The 22432-nt window shown below is 38.9% G+C and overlaps 1 protein-coding gene across 3 annotated transcripts in view; it reads left to right on the top strand.

Annotated features, from left to right (window-relative positions):
• LOC124719060 (AN1-type zinc finger protein 6) overlaps window positions 1-22432 on the top strand; it is a 106250-nt gene that overhangs the window by 24354 nt on the left and 59464 nt on the right. Inside the window, exon 1 of one of the 3 annotated variants that reach the window (XM_047244730.1) lies at window positions 11707-11938. The exons of the other annotated variants lie outside the window; for them this stretch is intronic. The gene's annotated coding sequence lies outside the window, so the exon portion shown is untranslated. Of the gene's footprint in view, window positions 1-11706; window positions 11939-22432 lie in introns of those variants that run through there. 3 annotated transcript variants of the gene reach the window in all.

A 22432-nucleotide genomic window follows, 5' to 3' on the forward strand; every position in this document is an offset into this window, starting at 1 on the left:
TTAAAAAATGTTTTTTTCATTGTTTCCGGAACTTCAACTCCTGTGGAAGTGTATTATGGGGTGAAGCATTTTATGAAAATATTTCTTTGTGAAAGTCAAACAATGGAAAATCCAGGATGGAATGTAACAGTTATGAAACACACACACAGTCTCAGGCAACTGAAACCACACTGCCAGTGTGTGTTTTTGTGTGCGTGCGTGTCGTGTTGATGAAGGGTTTTCTGGCTGAAAGCTTTAATTGTGAGTCTTTTTGTTGTGCCTATCTGTGACTCAGCATCTCCACTATATCATGAGTGGCAACTTTCCTTTTTGTAATTGTTTCATTGTGAAAGCATTTTTAAAGGTAAATTTTAAAATTGGTGTTTGGCATATTGGTTACAAGTGAAGAAATATGTGTTTTGCTGTTTTGGAAATTAAACTCCTAAGAAGGTAAAGCAGGGGATGAAAGTTTTTACGAAAATATTTTCTTACATTTAAAAAAATTAGAGCTAAATCTTCAGTGTCGGTTAGAATTAAAGAAATATTTTATGGAAATATCACTACAAGAATGCAAAAGGCATGATTAACAAAAACGATGTTCTCCAACTACCACAATTGCTTTTTGATCAGAAGTACATTAAAAAAAGACCAAGGCCTTAATTAGCACGAAAAGCTTAGAAGACATTGCTGTTTGTGAACAACATACAAATTTGATTAAATTAAAACAAAAAAAAATCTATGCAGGCCTTACAGTGTTTGTGAACAAAGCAGCGGGCACTAAGCTAGTTATGTATATATATACTGAGGTGCCAAGTCATGGAATAGTGTTATGCCAGGAAGTTTCATATCAGTGAACACTCCACTGCAGAGTGAAAATTTAATTCTGGAAATTCCCCAGGCCGTGACTCATTATGTCTTCACAATGTACTTTCTTGGAAGGAGTGCTAGTTCTGCAAGATCTGTAGGAGAGATTGCATGAAGTTTGGAATGTAGGAAACAAGGTACTAGTGGAATTAAAGCTTTGAGGATGGGTTTGAGTAGTGCTTGGGCAGCTCAGATTGTAGAGCAATTGCCACCAAAAGGCAAAGGTCCCGAGTTAAGAGTCTTAGTCTGGCACACAGTTTTAATCTGCCAGGAAGTTTGATTTGTACATACACAGATAGTTGTAGTATCGCATACACCAGGTATAAAAGGCCAGTGTATTGACGGAGCTGGAATTTGTATTCTGGTGATTCATGTGTAAAAGTTTGACATGATTATGGCTGCACAGTGGAAATTAACAGACTGTGAACACGGAATGGTAGTTGGAGCTAGACACAATGGGTCATTCTGTTTCAGAAATCATTACGGAATTCAGTATCCTGTGATCCTCAGTGTCAAGTGTGTGCCAAGGATACAAGATACAGGCATTACCCCCTCATCACGGACAATGCAGTGGCCGATAGCCTTCACTTAATCACAGAGAGCAGTGGCACTTGCGTAGAGTTGTCAGTGCTAACAGACAAGCAGCACTGCATGAAATAACTGCAGAAATCAATGTAGAACGTAAGACGAATTTATCCATTAGGACAGTGGGTCAAAATTCGACATTAATGGGTTGTGGTAGCAGATGACTAATGCGAGTGCCTTTGCTAACAGTATGAGATCGCCTTCAGTTTCTCTCCTGCGCTCATTACCATATTGGTCGCATTGTAGATGACTGGAAAAGTGTGGCGTTGTCATCTGGTCAGATGAGTCCTATTTATAGTTGGGAAGAGCTGACGGAAGGGTTGTTCTGTGGCACAGACCATACGAAGCCAAAGACTTAAGTTGTCAACAAGGCACTACGCAGGCTTGTGGTGCCTCCATAATGGTGTAGGCTGTCTTTGCATGGAATGGACTGAGTTATCTGGTCCAACTGAACCAGTCATTGATTGGAAACGGTTATGGTTGACTCCTTGGAAATCATTTGCAGCCATTGATGGACTTCATGTTGCCAAACAACCATGGAGTTTTTATGGATAATAGCGTGCCATATCACTATTTGCAGTTGTTTGCAATTGCTTTGAAGAACATTCTGACCAATTCGAGTGAATGATTTGGCCACCCAGATCGCCCAACATGAATCCCATCAAACGTTTGAGACATCATTGCGAGGTCAGTTCATGCACAAAATCCTGCACTGGCAACTCTTTCACAATTATGGGCTGTGGGATAGGGAGTGTGGCTCAGTATTTCTGAAGGCGACTTTCGATGACTTGTTGAATCCATGCCATGTTGAGATGCTGTACTACAGTGGGCAATAGGTGGTCCAACACAGTATTAGGAGGTATCCCATGACTTTGTTGCCTCGGAGCACATAGTTCATCCATCCTGGGAATCGAGAATCTTGATGGTTTTTGTCTGTGGCCAGTATTGGTACTAGCAAAATAATGGTCTTGAAAATTCCAAGACTTTCAAGAATGATTGAGTTTTAAGTTTTACATTTAAATTTTTTGTGTAATTTCGCACTTACTATTGTAATTCCCGAGAAAGACAGGTCTTAACAGGGAGACAGACTGACTGTCATATAACACATAACAAAAGATATTATTCTTGTGATTACAGTAGAACATAGCCAGAAACAACTTCCATAATCAGCATTCCTCCAGCCCTCTCTTTCATTTACACACAGAGCCATTGTCACAGACTTGGGTTGACAGTTGTAGTGCTAAGTAAAATAATTCATTCTATATGGGTTAAAATATTTTATCAAAGATTGCTGCTATTAAAATATCTCACAAATAAATTGCGAGACACATGCATTTTGGGCAAATGCTTTTTTTAAATGTTGTATTTCTCCGAATTTCTCAGAAGTTGTGCCAAAGTGATGGCACTGATGCAAACAAATTATTGCATTAAGACATATTACATATCTTATTGTTGTTATTAAAATTACAGATATATGTTTTAATTTAAAGTAGGTGTGATGACAAGTTATATCACTGATGGTGGGGTTGGGGGGCGGGGATTGAGGGAGTGGGGAGCAGAACAGAAGAATAGTCACCACACCTCCAGAGGCGAACCCCTGATTCATAACTGAGGCTGAAGGAGAAACTTGTTAAATGAAACTCCCTTTTTCATTAGCACATCGGAATATCCCAACTATTATAGTGAAAACTAGACATGTTACTTAATTGCTGTTCCTTGGGAAAATCTTGTTGCAGAAAATTATTTTTCCAATCATCAGTAATTGAAAATAGTGCTTCTAGATATAAGCAAATAGAAATAAAATATTTCTTCTTTGTAATTGTTGTTTTGGCCTGGGAGACTGTATGCAATCCCATAACTCCTCAACCAATCATTTCTGTTCTTTTCACCTGTAGTCCATTCTTCTTTTCCCCATCGTCTCTGTATCCAAGCTGATATCATCATTCCATACTCCTGTGGCCTTTCTTGGCCCTATGTCTGCCACACATCCTGAAACTGCTGCTTGCAGTAGTCTTTCCCATGCTAATTAGGTGTGCTTCCCACGTCAGTCTTCTTTCCTTCATCTTGCAGCCAATACCACCTTTTAAGTATAGGTCTGCTAGTACCTGATTTTTTTTAATAGCCTTGTGACTGATTGTTTCTCTTGGGACCAAAGATTTTCCTTAATATTTTTATCTCTAAGACTAGCAATTTTTGTTCATATGTTTTCCGTATCTAAATGTTCCAGACCCATATAAAGCCAGCAACAGAATTACACTCTGGTATAGCTTGATTTTAAAGCTTCTTGAAACTGCTCTACTGCACAGCATGTCCCACAAGCCAAAACATACTCTGTTTGCCACTGCATGGCTACCAACTGTTGCGGATTGTCTAATTGTTTCAGATTTATCACCATAATTAAGAAGTTATTAAAAAAATTGCAGAAATAGGCATTTTACAATGTGATATTAAAAAAATTGAAAAGGTACTGTTTACATTTCACTAATCATAAGCTACTAAAATGTTTTTTAGATTTTTATTATTTCCTTCCTGAGGATGTAGTAAACCTGTCTTCGAATGATTTATCACTAGGGCTTACTAGATACGTTATTCATTCCCTCTGTGTTGGCTTAAAGGATAGGAATAAAACTGCTTTTGAACCAAGTGAAATCACAAGGTCCAAGGCATTCATTTGTAAGCTGTTGGGAGTTTTTCTAAGTGGGTGACATCACAAAATGTGTAGTTCACCTGATTATCCATACTTAATACAGACAAAGCTGATGCTATTACAGTAATGGCCACCTCCTTCAATTTTTTAAAATTGTGCCGGGAGTAAATTATTATAGACTGATGAAATTTTCCATAATTTTGTGGCATTCTGTGTTCAGTGGTTTTATTCGCATTTTTTAGAATTCACCACCAAAACACTAGTGTTTGCTGCTAAGAATTTTTTTAGTTGTTTTGTCAAAAATGCAAGGAATTAGACATTCTTTTGTTCCTTTGGCAAGTACTAGGTTTCCATAAAAAAAAGGCCAGTCAGATGATAATGCTAAGTAAAACAGTGCAAATCGTATCCAGAGGGAAAGTGAACAAAATAATAAGCTTCTGTAAATGTTCCAGATACCAATAGTCATGGATTGGCTTATTGTGTTGATTGGAATGAAAAAATGTAACTGAAAAAAAACACAATAAAAAAGTGTACTGTAAAAGTGGGCATAGGTAAGTCTTCTGTATTTAGGGTCAGAAAGTGGAATACAGCATTTAAAGGCCTAAATTGGCTTCTAATTTTTAAAGTTTTCCAAGGAAGGGGTCCCTGTACTGTCCCTCTATATTTGCCATGCGGTTGCTGACAGGCTATTCTCGGAGTTGTCAGGTATGCTATTGCAATTGTTGCCTCAATCTCAATTTCCACTCTGTTCTGCTTACCAAAAAATCTTCCCCAGTATTTAAAAACGCCTATTTAGAAGAGACTTCATCAACTGTTAATGGGGTACCATCATTGGACACCTCGTTCTTGTCCTATGTACTCAGTTTTCTCCTCGTTAATTTGTACAACCCAGCCTTTCCTGCAATATTTCTTGACCAGCTTGTCATGAGCTGCAGGGCCTCTTTGCGACCATTTATTAGAATAAAATCATCTGCATACAAAAGCAGATTTGTTGCATTGTTATTCAATTTTATTCCAGCTGAGTTTAATTCTTGGTGTTGTCTGTCTTATCTTCTGTAAAATGAAATTGAAAAGTTTTGGAGATAATCCCTGTGCTGTTGCTAGTCTCCCATCAGATGCCTGCTCAGCAGGTGGGTCAAGGAATGCTCTCTAGGTATAATAGGTACTAAGAAAATAAAATACTCGGGGTGAACCAAAAGTAACATGGTCAGAGACAGGTCAAAAGCCAGTGAGAAGGCAACTCCTCTAGACTGGCTGTTGAAACATATTGTCACTGGTCTTCCAGGTTGGGGTTTTTGTGAAGGGTTACCTTCCCACTCACACAAAAATTGTGTGGATCAGGATTTGCAAGCGAACCCTTGGAATCTGGACTGCCTCAGCTGGAATTTGACATGGTAACAGAAAGTGGACTTCTCCTTTGGAACTTGGATGTAAGGAGCCTACACGTCAGGAACTGTGCATCATCAACGCATTAGAGAAATATGAGCTAGAAGTTGTTCTCTGGGAGACCAGATAGAAGGGCTAAGACTTAATCAAGATAAGCAGTGGAAATACCCTGTAAAGGGACTGTGGTGAGCACCATGAGTTAGACACTGGTTTTAATGTACATGACTCAGTAATAAAAGAACTGAAAGAATTTAAATCCATTAACAAAATCTCCTTCATTACAACTCTCTGTAAAAGTGAATGTCTTTAATTAATGCACATGCACCTTGTGAGGATTAGCAAGAATTTTACACTGAATTGGACTTTATGTATCTTATTGCCAAACCATAATGTTAAAATAATATTCGCTGATTTTAAAACCATAGTAGCTCAAGCCCCCCCCCATGAACCATGGACCTTGCCGTTGGTGGGGAGGCTTGCGTGCCTCAGCGATACAGATAGCCGTACCGTAGGTGCAACCACAACGGAGGGGTATCTGTTGAGAGGCCAGACAAACATGTGGTTCCTGAAGAGGGGCAGCAGCCTTTTCAGTAGTTGCAAGGGCAACAGTCTGGATGATTGACTGATGTGGCCTTGTAACAATAACCAAAACGGCCTTGCTGTGCTGGTACTGCGAACGGCTGAAAGCAAGGGGAAACTACAGCCGTAATTTTTCCCGAGGGCATGCAGCTTTACTGTATGATTACATGATGATGGCGTCCTCTTGGGTAAAATATTCCGGAGGTAAAATAGTCCCCCATTCGGATCTCCGGGCGGGGACTACTCAAGAGGATGTCGTTATCAGGAGAAAGAAAACTGGCGTTCTACGGATCGGAGCGTGGAATGTCAGATCCCTTAATCGGACAGGTAGGTTAGAAAATTTAAAAAGGGAAATGGATAGGTTGAAGTTAGATATATTGGGAATTAGTGAAGTTCGGTGGCAGGAGGAACAAGACTTCTGGTCAGGTGACTACAGGGTTATAAACACAAAATCAAATAGGGGTAATGCAGGAGTAGGTTTAATAATGAATAGGAAAATAGGAATGCGGGTAAGCTACTACAAACAGCATAGTGAACACATTATTGTGGCCAAGATAGATACGAAGCCCACACCTACTACAGTAGTACAAGTTTATATGCCAACTAGCTCTGCAGATGACGAAGAAATTGAAGAAATGTATGATGAAATAAAAGAAATTATTCAGATTGTGAAGGGAGACGAAAATTTAATAGTCATGGGTGACTGGAATTCGAGTGTAGGAAAAGGGAGAGAAGGAAACATAGTAGGTGAATATGGATTGGGGGACAGAAATGAAAGAGGAAGCCGCCTGGTCGAATTTTGCACAGAGCACAACATAATCATAACTAACACTTGGTTTAAGAATCATGAAAGAAGGTTATATACATGGAAGAACCCTGGAGATACTAAAAGGTATCAGATAGATTATATAATGGTAAGACAGAGATTTAGGAACCAGGTTTTAAATTGTAAGACATTTCCAGGGGCAGATGTGGACTCTGACCACAATCTATTGGTTATGAACTGTAGATTAAAACTGAAGAAACTGCAAAAAGGTGGGAATTTAAGGAGATGGGACCTGGATAAACTAAAAGAACCAGAGGTTGTACAGAGATTCAGGGAGAGCATAAGGGAGCAATTGACAGGAATGGGGGAAATAAATACAGTAGAAGAAGAATGGGTAGCTTTGAGGGATGAAGTAGTGAAGGCAGCAGAGGATCAAGTAGGTAAAAAGACGAGGGCTAGTAGAAATCCTTGGGTAACAGAAGAAATATTGAATTTAATTGATGAAAGGAGAAAATATAAAAATGCAGTAAGTGAAACAGGCAAAAAGGAATACATACGTCTCAAAAATGAGATCGACAGGAAGTGCAAAATGGCTAAGCATGGATGGCTAGAGGACAAATGTAAGGATGTAGAGGCCTATCTCACTAGGGGTAAGATAGATACCGCCTACAGGAAAATTAAAGAGACCTTTGGAGATAAGAGAACGACTTGTATGAATATCAAGAGCTCAGATGGAAACCCAGTTCTAAGCAAAGAAGGGAAAGCAGAAAGGTGGAAGGAGTATATAGAGGGTCTATACAAGGGCGATGTACTTGAGGACAATATTATGGAAATGGAAGAGGATGTAGATGAAGATGAAATGGGAGATATGATACTGCGTGAAGAGTTTGACAGAGCACTGAAAGACCTGAGTTGAAACAAGGCCCCCGGAGTAGACAATATTCCATTGGAACTACTGACGGCAGTGGGAGAGCCAGTCCTGACAAAACTCTACCATCTGGTGAGCAAGATGTATGAAACAGGCGAAATACCCTCAGACTTCAAGAAGAATATAATAATTCTAATCCCAAAGAAAGCAGGTGTTGACAGATGTGAAAATTACCGAACTATCAGCTTAATATGTCACAGCTGCAAAATACTAACACGAATTCTTTACAGACGAATGGAAAAACTAGTAGAAGCCAACCTCGGGGAAGATCAGTTTGGATTCCGTAGAAACACTGGAACACGTGAGGCAATACTGACCTTACGACTTATCTTAGAAGAAAGATTAAGGAAAGGCAAACCTACGTTTCTAGCATTTGTAGACTTAGAGAAAGCTTTTGACAATGTTGACTGGAATACTCTCTTTCAAATTCTAAAGGTGGCAGGGATAAAATACAGGGAGCGAAAGGCTATTTACAATTTGTACAGAAACCAGATGGCAGTTATAAGAGTTGAGGGACATGAAAGGGAAGCAGTGGTTGGGAAGGGAGTAAGACAGGGTTGTAGCCTCTCCCCGATGTTGTTCAATCTGTATATTGAGCAAGCAGTAAAGGAAACAAAAGAAAAATTCGGAGTAGGTATTAAAATTCATGGAGAAGAAATAAAAACTTTGAGGTTCGCCGATGACATTGTAATTCTGTCAGAGACAGCAAAGGACTTGGAAGAGCAGTTGAATGGAATGGACAGTGTCTTGAAAGGAGGATATAAGATGAACATCAACAAAAGCAAAACAAGGATAATGGAATGTAGTAGAATTAAATCGGGTGATGTTGAGGGTATTAGATTAGGAAATGAGACACTTAAAGTAGTAAAGGAGTTTTGCTATTTGGGGAGCAAAATAACTGATGATGGTCGAAGTAGAGAGGATATAAAATGTAGGCTGGCAATGGCAAGGAAAGCGTTTCTGAAGAAGAGGAATTTGTTAACATCCAGTATTGATTTAAGTGTCAGGAAGTCATTTCTGAAAGTATTCGTATGGAGTGTAGCCATGTATGGAAGTGAAACATGGACGATAAATAGTTTGGACAAGAAGAGAATAGAAGCTTTCGAAATGTGGTGCTACAGAAAAATGCTGAAGATTAGATGGGTAGATCACATAACTAATGAGGAAGTGTTGAATAGGATTGGGGAGAAGAGAAGTTTGTGGCACAACTTGACCAGAAGAAGGGATCGGTTGGTAGGACATGTTCTGAGGCATCAAGGGATCACCAATTTAGTATTGGAGGGCAGCGTGGAGGGTAAAAATCGTAGAGGGAGACCAAGAGATGAATACACTAAGCAGATTCAGAAGGATGTAGGTTGCAGTAGGTACTGGGAGATGAAAAAGCTTGCACAGGATAGAGTAGCATGGAGAGCTGCATCAAACCAGTCTCAGGACTGAAGACCACAACAACAACAACAGTAGCTCAAGACAACAAGTATAAACCAGTGATTGGTAATGCAATCTGCATCAAGCGAGCAGTGACAGTTGCACCCACTTGATCAGCTTCACCTTTGGCAATAGTAGCTGCATCATGATTACATGGTTTCAACATAAAAATGTACATAAAATGACATGGATGAAACCAGAAGGGCATACTAAAAACCAGATAGACCACATGTGTATCCAGAAGCGGTGTGCAAACAGCATCAAAGATAAGCAAATCTGTAGAAGAGTGGACTATGGCACTGATCACTTCCTGTTTACAAGTAAGAGGGACATTAAATTTAAGATGGTGTGTAGAATACCTATATAGGCTACATATTGTGATATAAATAGATTTAAAGAGATAGAATTAAAAGAAAATACCAGTTAACACTAGCAGGAAACGTAATGCGACATAAAGATAGGAGACAGTGATAAGGAAACAACAAACAGGGCAGGCTCCAAAGTTCTAAGCAAACAAGAGGTCAGACATTGTGTTGTTCAATAGTGTGTGCTAGGAAAAAAAGAAGAAGAAAAAGAAGAAGAAGAAGAGGGAAGGTTTGCTAGGAAGAAGTGGTTAGGAAATATGAGGGATCAAGGGTTAAAGGACAATATATTAGAATTAGTAAGGAAATGGTAACTATCCTAAGCCAGGACAAACAGAAATATTGCAAGGAGCTAATACAAGAAGCTGCAGAGGACTAATACAAGAAGCTGCAGAGGACTGTATCCATCATAGGACAAGACATGTATTAGAAAGTAATACAGAAATAAAAGGGAAAGAGAAACAATTGTTAAAGACACACAGGGGAAGATCCTCACAAATGGTACTGAAGTAGCATGACAATGGGCAGAGTACTTTGCAGAATAACTAAATGGCAGTGACCCCATTGAGTCTCTTTTCATGTGATGTACCAGATACCATAAACAGCAAAGTAGAGATCTCCTGCAAATAAGAAATACAACAAATAAACACAAACCTAAAAAACAATGAGGCTTTCCGAGAAGATCAAATTTTGGGGCACCTGATAAAGACTAGGGAACTCATACTGCTTGAAATAATTATGAAATTACTAATGAATGTTTGGGAATATTAGAGATTGGGATGACTGGAAAACAGCTGTAATTTGTCTCAGACTGAAAAAGAACTGCCTGGTACGTGATAATTAATTAGAGGGATTGCATTCCTCGATGTAAGCTTCAAACTTCTATCTCAGTGTTTAGTGGTCTTAGATGCAAAAGGACTTACAGAGGACTGACTATAAGTGTGATTTGTGAAAGAACAGATCAACTATAGATCAGCTTTTTATACTCACACAGGTAATGAGAAAGGTTGAGAACCTTATGTTTGTATTCAAATATTTTTGGGGAAAAAAACCCTTGCAGGAGCATAGGGGCACAGTCACTAATGTCTTGAAAGAGTTTGTTTCCACAAAAGTTAATACATCTAGTGCAGATGTGTTTGGAGGAAATGAATTGGAGACTAAATGTCAATAGAGGAAAGACAGAGCATTTTGAAGCCCTATCTGACCTTAGACTTGAAATAAAATATTTAGTAATATTTAATAGTTAGTTTTTTCCGCCCTTCTCCCACGATTGAGCTGGAGGAACCTTTTATCCCGTCATGAGGGATTGCAGGCTGGATAGTGAGAACTATGCTGTTGCAGAAAGGTAAAAAGTCTCGAGTGTTAATATTATGTGATTTCGTTTTCGAGATTGTGTTGTCAGTATTTTGTGTTTACGTGTCTGTACACGAAAATATACTTATCCAAGACATTTTGTGGCGAAATAACTACAAACACATAAGTTGAATTGTGAAATAATGCATCACAATTACGTTAATAAAGGAACATGGAGAATTTCTACTTATCTTAATTATGTTCATTCATAATAGTGACAGACGAAAAAATAAATGTGCCTCGCTAAGATTTGTAATACAGCGAAAGTGCAGAAGACATTACTTTTAAGTAGAAACTGAAACGAAGCTGCTGACGATAGTCATTTGTTTTGTGGTGCCATAGAAGTATCGTTAGGCGTTTGTTTTGTTGTGCAAAGATAAGATGCAATCAAAGCAGACAGTTTTCATAGAGCGGGAGGCGGAGACACTCGTGTAATTTCACTTATTGTTAGCTGTTCGTAGCCTACATGACCGAAATTAGGAGGTGAATGGAATACAGCATCGAATAAGTATCACACCATTTTATTTACAATGTTGATGCGTGCGAACATTATCTAGTAGTTTCTTAAATATTATGGTTCACATTTTATTAGCAGATCAAGCGCATCCGTTAAGTCATACGAGTGAGTGAACTTGTAGGGATTATGCATATCACAGAATATACGTTGGGAAGCAATAAGCATTCTGCAGCCTTTATGTTGCGGTAGTTTTGACATATAAGCAAAATTTCTTGGCCCTCATTAGGTGACTACGGCATCCCTCAGTAGTCGTGTGCTTTCGTTATCTTTCGGCTGTCTCCGCAAGGTTGGTACGTGGTGGGGGCAGGCGATAGGCTCTGCGCTACCAGCAGTCGACGAACAGCAGCTGTTGCTACATGGCGGTGGAGTGCTGTGCGCTGTGAAATGTGCCTGTCGCTGCTGGATAGTGCTTGTCGTGAAACTGTTGTCAGCTGACAAATAGCTTGGTCGTAGCAGAATTTTAAAATATTCAGTCTACGTGTGACAGTTGTAGAGGACGAGTATTCTCGCAATCTGGTAGACGTCCGTTTTGAACTTTACGCGTCTGGTGAGTTACGCAATACCTGAAAAAGTGCTGTGATTTGCTTCGTGTTTTCTATACAAGTGCGTATTTGTCAGAAATAATTGTATTTTGTTTGTTATTTATGAACTGTTCTCTCTTTCATTCGTAAATACGTATGTGACGCATTGTCCTTGGTGCCTCCTGTTCAAGATGGCGGATTGCTGAATCAAAGCAATGGCATTTCGCTTGTTAAGAGAGGAGGTAGGATTTTAAAGAAGCTGTCGTAGCCGAAAAGACTAAGAGTTGAGATTCTTCAAATGGTTTTATGCTGTGGGTTATATCTTCATTGAAAGGGAGCAATACTTTTCACCCCGGAGCTATTTGTGTTCGGGCGGGTATTCTAAAGGATGAGAGCTGTGGCACAAGCATCATTGTATCAAGAGCTCTGTATAGTTTTGTTTATAGACAGTGTGTGCGCAGTCAGCATTCCTAGGTAGAGGAAAGTCATATGTATTGCGTAGGAAATGACTGATAGTTATCGCGACTACGTCCAATATTTTATGTAACACATTTCTTAACCACGAACACGCTGCACAGATACTGGTTCTTGTAGGATGCCACTTCAGGAAAGGATAATTTAGCATTAACCGCTAATGGTGAGAAGTTTATTAGTGAATGGTTCATATGTTGATTGGCTGGGGCGGCGACGTTGTACAGTCGCCAGAATGCTTGTATTTTCTGATTCGTGGCTGCTTAGACAAGGTTTTCCTCCGTGCGTGCGTGAAATAACTAGGATAGCATACCTCTGCACAGTGAGAGTAACCCTGGCTGTTACACGGTTGAATTTAGTCTAACATTAGACATTGCTTGTGATTTGTGGCATTTTACGGCCATAAGAGGAATTTGTTTGAAAATGTATGTCCGTACTATCGTGACCCTACAGAACCGTATAATCAACATCTGGTTTTGAATTTAACAAATAGGATGCATTAAACTTTTGTAGAGATATTCAGTGTACAAAACGCTAGTGAAGATTCCTGAACTAGTTCTGGATGTATTTGGGCAGTTATTCTGTTTCATCTGGCTCAGAGAAGCGAGTTAATGAGTGTCACTTGTATCTGGTCCTGCTGTAAAAGTGGTGCGATGAAAATTTGGGTGTCAGTCAAAATTGGTGTTAGATGCCATGGCTATACTGCTCATGTAACAAGATTTACATGCACTATTAGTATTCCGCACGTCAATGCCTAAAGAACCTTTAGTTTGTTCTATGCCAAGTCCGATAGGTAGAAATATTCTTTGGTGCTGGTGGGATTCACCCGATGTGGTTTTGATCAGTTTCGTACCATCTGAGCGATAAAATTGCTGAGAGTAACGAGCATTTTCTTTCCCTTTGGCAGCATCTTTTTATGGATGTCAGCTAATGACTCCTGGGGACAGTTGGCAATTTTCCCAGCAACATTGGCTCCTGTAGAAGCATTGGTCTTGCTATTGGAGGAAATTGCAGTTTAGGGCATTTGAATATTGCGAAATATCAGCACGTACTGCTTAAAGACTAAGGTTAACCAGATGGAATTCGTAAATTCGGGTGGCCTACAATTGTAGCAGCTAGCTATACGGGTTATATTGTAGGTTATCACAGATGGAAAGTTCAGTTCCAAGTGGTTTGAAGTTTCCGATGTTAGCTACAAAAACCATTAAGTGTAACGTCGCTCTGCAAGCGATAAATTTCGGACACTTTCATACTATGTTTGGCCGGTACTTTGGTTCTGCAGTCAAGTGATTGATAAAATGAATTAATATTTGCGCATTGTAATTTCCTTGAGCAGGTTATTACAAATACGGTTAGATAGTAAATATACCTATTACCCTAAGATGCGATGTCCGTCTTCAGCGATGGTATTATTAGCCTATTATTATTATTATTGCAATGTGTTGGTTACCTCATAGTTCCCGTTGAAAGGCAGTTGATATGCCCCAGTTTGTCAGGTATTTTGTAAATTTTAATGATATAATCGGCCACTATTTTAACTTAGCCTAGTTTCAATAGAATATTTTTATTTTGTATAGTTGTCTTTCGAACTGTAATTTACCAGTTATCATTAGTCTGTTTACTCGTTGCTGTGTGTTGACCTCGTTTCTTTAGTCATTTCGCAAGAAACTGAATCCCCGACTAGTCGTCACCATCTACGTGAATATTCTCAACACTCGTATAGGCTAATGTGAAGATGCAGGCTGGTAATGATCTTCGCTTGATCCAGCCATCTATTTACTGCCCTTCCTCCAGGTCTTCTGCCTTCGATTTAATCATGTAAGATCGTCTTTTATATTATCCCCATCTATCCTCAAAATATGGCACGTGGGACAAAGGCCATTTTATAATCTACAGAAAAACTCGTGTTCTTTCTATCTGCCTCAAATTCATAATTCTCGAGAGTACCGTTGACTGTCACAAAACTTTATTCTGCAGTGGGTTTTGTGGAGTGCAGTTACTCTGGAAGACAATCTTGAATTTGAAGCTATTATTGAAAAATAAGAGGTTTTTAAATTCTGTAAATCTTTATAGCAGATTTTTATTCTTGTAAGGTACATTACTTTTGAACCGCCTAGTCACAACTGAATAATTGTTGTACCATATGCGTTTGGCCTTTATTCTTTGAAAGACATCAGCAGCAGATTTCGTGGATATTGGCTCTCTGTCCTGTTATTCACTTCGCCATCTTATAGCGAACTCTTCTAGCAATAAACGAGGGGCAGTAATGTTCGCCATAAATGTGTTCCCTTGTAAGCTCAAATTTTAGGGAATGAGTGATAGGTTGAAATGCTTACAGATATTCTACTGATGTCATGCATGGTTTACCCGCCCGGCCGTATGGTTACATTCGCTCCAACATAACTGCTACACCACGATTCATCATTGCAATGTGGCCTGCTTGTGACGTCAGCCCTTTCTGCCGGGACCAACGGTTTTTGTTGAAATCATATCTCCTTGGCAACTCCTATACCATAGATGAATTCTTGATTAGGAATAAATATATGCATGTTGTGCCATTTAAGGGAATGGGATAAATAATAGAAATATTAATCTTTAACACTGTAGTAAAAAAATCGTTTTATATTTGCATTTCTTGTGACACGTTCCACATCATAACGGCTACCGTACCGTCGATTGGTCAATGGAACAAGCAACCAACTGTGGTGTGAGGTTTTGCTGACGTCAGGCTAAGCACGGCTGTTTCTTCGATACAGACGATCATTCAGATCGACGATGTAACCTGCTACATTAGTCCTGGCAAAGGACAGTTATCCTTGATAAACTAATCAAGACTTCGTGGTGTAACCGGAAATAACAGCGCAATTATTCTCCGGTTTTGGGGGCTTAAGGAACTTAAGCAACACCAATTAGACGTTAAACCCGTCTTGTACTGAAACACATTTTGGCATAACTATATACAGGTTGCCCCGCCCCGAAGAGCTGTACTGGAAGTGACGTTATTGTTAATTGACGGACTGTTAGTCAACAGAGAACCGACATTATCATGAGGTAGGCCAAATAACGTAAGCTGGAGAGAAATTACCACCTGCCTTGCTATTAATACCTTGAACTTCAGAAATCGTTCTCATTAGATTTTTTGAGGAATGGTTGTCGAGATACAGTACTAGATTATCCATAAAGGTGTAGGGGTATTGTTTGAAACAACTTACACCTTCGGCTTCAACTAGTAAACTTACAAAGGCGCGTGGTGGTAAATGTGACACAGGAGTCGTTAAGATGTTCCGTAGGTTGTACGGCTCGGATCGTGTGCGCATGCGTGAAGTCACGCACAGCTTGTGTGAAAGCCTTGTGGGCTCTGGCATGTCATCAGTCAGCATTGAGTTGGCCGCGGAAAGTCCCGTGACGAGGACAGTCGATAGTCGCTCCTATATACGAGCAGAGGAATTTGTCAAATATAGCATTCCTATGAAAGTGAAAGTGTCCGATCAGTGTACTCATTAATGACGTACTCGACAATCCGCCCTTGTAATTGTTAGGCTTTCACGATTTGCCTCGAAGGAGCCAGTAAAAACGGGACGAAAAAGAATGAGTAGGATATAGGTTGCTAGTCACTTTTCTCAGTATAAATTGATATATTTGCCTTAAATTGTTAATGTATTTCACTGGAAAGGGGAGCGAACGATAAGTAGAAATGACTCCACTTTGTACTGGCCGTGCTTGCTTTTCTCTGACGCATGTCAGTTGCGGTGGTACCATAGATAAGTTTATCGCTCAGTTTGCAGCGGCGTGTTGGGTGCGTGCTAGTGCAGACATTTAGCACAATTTGTTTTTCAAGCTTCCGTTTTCTTCTGCTATGGAATTATCAGACTATGGCGTGCACGTAAACCTGGTTGTGCGTGGTTTAGTGGGAAAGAGGTTGCGCGTCTTCCGTCGTACATGGTCAGATTTCTAGTGTGATTAAAAGAGGCCGTGCGTCGTAGGAAAATATTTACCTCTTAAAGGAACTCGTGCAACGCATTGCTTTGGCTCGTTTGAATTCTCACTCATTCACAACCTTCAGTTGTTCTAATTAGAGGGTCGTCCCGTAGTTACCAAATACAAATATTGTTGAAGTTGAGGATAATGTCATTTATGATACTCATAAGTAGCCTGTAAAGTTAGGATGTGATAATGTAGGAAAAAAATATAAGCAAAGGAATGCCATGTCTGAGAACATTTCACATCATTGGTGAAAACACCTTCAAAACTATTTCGTTGGTAGCATTACAGAAACTTTACCCAATTATGCTACTATTTGTATTGAGGTTTTAGGAAGTTAATCTTCTTATTAAACATGAGGTTTTTCTTTGGTATGACTCTTTCGGATAATATATATCTGACACTTGCCATCAGTGGTCTTGAGAAAGTGCTGACATTCTGTGATCACAGGTGGTGTTATGAAGTGGGAGTTGGGTGTAGCTGTTTCCTGTGCAATTTAATTTCCAAGTATAGCCATCTAATCCTAAACATTCTTCTGTTCTTTTCTTACTGTCATTATCATGTTGCTTCTGTATAAGGCAGTACACCACACACTTTCAGGAAAGTTTTCTATATACCTGAATTTATATTTAATGAAACATTTTTCTACTAAAGAAATACATTTGTGACTACATTTAAAACTATTGTAGTTATGTAGTCCATTATTTTGTTGCGTAAGTAGCAAAACTTAACAGTGTAGACCCTTTGCCTACAATCATTTCTCTTGCTTCACTTTGCCACTCTTATAACCTCCTGTTCAAGATACTGTCACCAAGTGAGGTGGTGCAGTGACTAGCACACTGGACTTGCATTCGGGAGAACGATGGTTCAATCCTGCATCTGGCCATCCTGATGTAGGTTTTGCATGATTTCCCTAAATTGCTCCAGGCAAATGCCGGGATGGTTCCTTTGAAAGGGCCCGACTGACTTCCCTGTCCTTCCCTAATCTGATGAGACCAGTGACACCGCTTTCTGGTTTCCTCCCCCAAGACAAACCAACCCAAAATATTATTCATTCCATTCAAACGATCTTGAAATGCTCTGTCGTCTGACAGTTACTAATAAGACTTTGACAAACATTCATGTATTCTCCCACAACTTAAATTCCTGTAAAGTAATTTGATATGTGTAACTAAACACTGCATGAACCCCATTTGTGCTAGCCTTTCATCAGTGCTTGTATTCTAAATAACAAGTAAGTCAAAGAATGTTAGTGAAATGAGTTTGCAGATATCCATCTTTATTTTTAAATTTGGATATGTGACTAGGCATTATCATTCAGATTCTTTCATCCTGAATCTGTATATTTTACATTTGTGTTCTTATTATGCTTGGGTGTTAAAACTTGTGCTGGAATTGGGAGAGGGAAATGATAAATTGACCTTTCTGTACATCACACCTAACATGTTTTTGTCTGTTACAAATGTTCTGCAAAAACTGATGGATATTGATATATTCCACTGTGCTCAAATGTCATAAACAATGTAGGTTGAGGAATTCGTATTCTTAAAGCTGCACAGTCAGCACAGATCTTGTACTTACCATTTGCACACCAGTGTTGAAACACTGCAGTTTGCTATATTGTTTGTGCATTATTCATAGTATGAGGACATCAAATCTTGCCCCCCCTCCCCTGAGACCTGTAGATTTTCAGTGAAAAAATCTGCTGGCTGAGTGAACCACGATTGTCACTCATTGTTTTAGATGGTGGGAAAGGCTGAAACACTTGTGCTCCTGCTTATTTAATGCGATGTTTTGCTCTCTTAAAGGCAGAGGCCAGTCTCTTGTGACTCAATTTCGACACACTAGACGGTATCCATTCGATAGTAACTCTTGTGAAATGGTTTGTTATCGAAAACATATTGGATCAAATGTCATGACGTAGAATTTGTTTTGGACCAATTGCTGTCGTTAGAACATATAAAGAAACTTTAGTCCATGTGAGTCAGGCCGTTACATTTGAGTGCTTTATTCCAGTTGGTATGAGATATAAGGAAGTTACAGATTTATTATAGTTGCTTGATATAATTAGTTCAGTGTGCATACCTAAATATGTTTGACACATTCATGGAGTTTAACGAACTTTTTTGGTAGTGGTACATAATGACCAGAATGTATTCACAGCAACTGCTTTGGGTGGCTCCCGATGAGTGTTCTGTATCTTGTCAGCTGTAGTAGGTCATTAGATTTGTCGTCGTTTTCATGCTATGATGCTTGTAAGCTGTAAAGGACGTACAAAGTATGGGGGTGTGATTATGCAATTTAACTTAATTTTTCAGTAAAGGAAGCAGTCTTAAATCCTTGCCCTTAGGGCCATTCCTTTCCAAGGGGTATGATTTTAAAAAAAGTTCCCGTGTGACATTCAGATTGTGCCGAAATTTTGTGTTAACATTTGCGCGTGTCCCCAGTAAACATTGATAAGATTTTATTTTCGCCAATTTAATACTTATAATAGAAGGAAACATTCCACGTGGGAAAAATTATATATAAAAACAAAGATGAGGTGACTTACTGAACGAAAGCGCTGGCAGGTCGATAGACACACAAACACACACAAATTTTAAGCTTTTGCAACAAACTGTTGCCTCATCAGGAAAGAGGGAAGGAGAGGGGAAGACGAAAGGAAGTGGGTTTTAAGGGAGAGGGTAAGGAGTCATTCCAATCCCGGGAGCGGAAAGACTTACCTTAGGGGGAAAAAAGGACGGGTATACACTTGCGCACACACACACATATCCATCCACACATACAGACACAAGCAGCTTGTGTCTGTATGTGTGGATGGATATGTGCGTGTGTGCGAGTGTATACCTAAAGATAGGTGCTTGAAAAAATGTGAAGTTCAACTTTTTGTATGTCCAGTAGGGATTCCGGGAGCATCCAAAACTTTCCAGTACAGGGTTTTAGAATGTAAAATTTCATTCCCCTACTGCTTTGCAATACATTACAAATTGAGGGCAAAGTTTATTATTTTTCAAAAAATGCCAAGTTTTTTGGTCTACTTTTAAGGGTCTTCTGCAAACTCTTAAACCATTTTCTTTAGAAAGACTGTGTTCTAAACCACCTAAAAATTATTTTTGATTTTGAAGTGCAAGCATATAAAGCTCTAATAAAGATCAAAGTGAAGGCGCATTGAAAATGAGTCCATATTCTGCTTGCATTAAAGTTAAATCTGACAACTTTTGTTATGTTCTACAATGGTTGAGTACTCTATATGGAAGATATTAGTTCTGATGACTAGGAAATGGGCTCTAATCAGAAAAACTGAAAGTTTTTTATATCGCTACAGTGTTCAGCTCTACAGAATTATTTTTATAAAAAATGAAATGGAATAAGGAATCCAATACAGAGTAGTTTACTTTTTTGTGCCTCTAATGATTTGAGGTAATCACATTTTAAGTGTTTTTTGTGTTCTGTGTTACCAAAATCTCTTCCCAAGTATTCCCATCAGTAACATCTGGCCAGCAGTAGAATTTGCTTCATGACGTACAACAGCAAATTAATGAAACCTTTAAAAATTTCCAATAGCTTGACATAAACATATTAGGGTCGTAGAAAGACCCCTTCTAGCTTTGGCCTCTGGTACTTACAGAAATCTATCAGCTGGGATCCTGTTTAAAGAAACCCTTATCAGGTTTGGGAACCTGTGGTGAAGAAAGCGTGTTCCTGCTGTTGCACAGCTGTTGAGGGTGGCCCATATGGTGAAAGGATAGTGGTTTTTGCATTTTAAAAGGAACCAGTGGTGATTAAGCCACCATTGATCATACTATCACATTTATAAAAGTTTTCATATGTACATTAATTTCCTACATAAACACAAACTATGCTAACAGAAGATATGCTATACCTTAAACCAGAATTTTAAACTGGCACATCAGTAGAATTACACAATAAAAATACAAACAAATAATTCTGTGCAACGTGAATGTATTGCATAAATGTCAGATTACTGTCGACTTCATCGAAATTTACGCAGTATGACAGTGGTGCAAAACTGACGCTGTTTTTGTGTGCTGCAGCTGTTATAGAATAATTTTATTACCGTGGTCTCCATTGTCCCAGTAATGCATAGTTATATTGTGAAGTTTATAACTGGTTTGATTCAGTAACAACAGAGAAACACTGAAATAGGTCACAATGAGTCATGACAAATGACACCCCTTTTCGATCTTTTTACTTTCTTGGTCTTCCTGACTTCTTAGTCATCAATGCTTTAGATGCTGTCGTTCCCTGAGAGTACTAAAAAGTGTACAACATAACAAAAGTTATCAGATTTGAGTACCAGTGGAATATGAACCCATTTTTAATGCACTTCCACCTTATCGTTGTCTTTTAGGGCCTTATTTGCTCATTATTGCAACACCAAATAGTTTTTAGATGGATTAGATTATGTTCTCTCTAATGAAAGTGGTTCAAAGTAGTTTACAGGAGACTTTTTTATAAGTGGCCAAAAATAGCCATTTTTGGTTCTGTAGCAAAATAAATTTTACCCTGAAATTGTGGCTTATTTGAAAGTACTAGGAGAATGAAATTGTATATTTGAAGGCCTTATATTGGTAATTTGGTGCGTGCAAACTTTCAGGTTTATTCCAGTTACTTCTGGAGATAAAAAAAGCTAAACTTAATGTTTTTCAAGTGCCTGTCTTTTTTGGATAACTTTGCTTCAGTTTATCCATATGCAAATTGCCAAGAAAATTTTTATTTCACTTAGAAGTGCACAAAAAGTTGTACAAGGTAGCCTTGGTTTGTTTCTTTCGAGAAAATATAGCCGAAGATATTGCCTTGAAAGTTACCTAAAACACATGGATGCACTGTTGATAGCTGTGCTGTGGTGTCAAATAAATGACTAAATTCCTGAAAGTATTGAATTAATGACTGTGAAACTACCAGTGTTTGTGGGGAACGTGTGATTGTCAGTACAAATTTCATTGAAATATCTAATGGTCATGTGGGAACATCTACACCACTTGGCATTGAATGACTCGTTATTGGTTTTTGTCGCATTCTGTATTTTTCCATGCTTTGTTAATCTTAATATATCGTGCCATTTTATACTTCTGCGAGGTATCGTGTGTGCACATTTGAAATTTTAATAATATGACCAAATTCGAATGTTTGGGTATTCAAATATCTCTCTTTGTACTACAAGAAAGAAATTGTTTGTGCAAATGAAATGGTAGGTGTGGCTGTGTAGAACACGAAAATAGGCTGTTAGTTCCAAGATAACAAAATTTTTTACAGGGATATTTTAGTCTGCATAATCATTGGAGACCACTTCAAGGTGCAAGCTGGACAAGCATGCACAATGAAAGCTCTTACCACAACCTTGAAAAGTTCATAACCCCTAAAGCTCATGAGAAGTCGCAGTACTGGTATCGGTCTTTCTTGTAGACTTAGTTTCAATCATAATGGTCATACTTTTTAATGCAAGCTTTTGGGAGTGCCAGGGAGTCTCAACTTTATTTTGCAATTGATTCAAAAATGTTTTTACTTCCATTAAAAGCTTACCACCACCACATAACAATTTTTCATTCTTCATCAACGGCAAAGCTGGCTGTCTTCTTAGGTCCACATTATCAAAACCCAAGTGAATGCTGGTAGAAAGAAGCATGCTTTGACTCGGGGGTAAGCTAAATAAAACTGGACACACACACACACACACACACACACACACACACACACACACAATTCTACAAGCATGCAAGTACAAACATACTTGGGCATAAGAGAAATGTGTGCGAACATCGGGACTTTCAAGCAGCTTTATGCTTTATTTAATTTATGGATTGTATGCGCGTTTATCCAAGTCTCCAGGCATGTCCGTGCTTGCCCTTCTGTGCCAAGAATAGGCAGGCATGTGCAAACATTTATCAGTTCTGAGGCAATCTCTGTAGTGTGAATACTGTAGCCACCATGTCTGATCTCAAATATTGATCATGAATTGCAGTTTATTCATATCTATGAAAGGCATCCATGCTTATGAAATTCCGTTCATGTAAAAAGTAAGGAATGCTATGACAAAATAGGGGCAC

Source organism: Schistocerca piceifrons, chromosome 10 (assembly GCF_021461385.2).
Source record: "Schistocerca piceifrons isolate TAMUIC-IGC-003096 chromosome 10, iqSchPice1.1, whole genome shotgun sequence".
Taxonomy (NCBI): Eukaryota; Metazoa; Arthropoda; class Insecta; order Orthoptera; family Acrididae; genus Schistocerca; species Schistocerca piceifrons.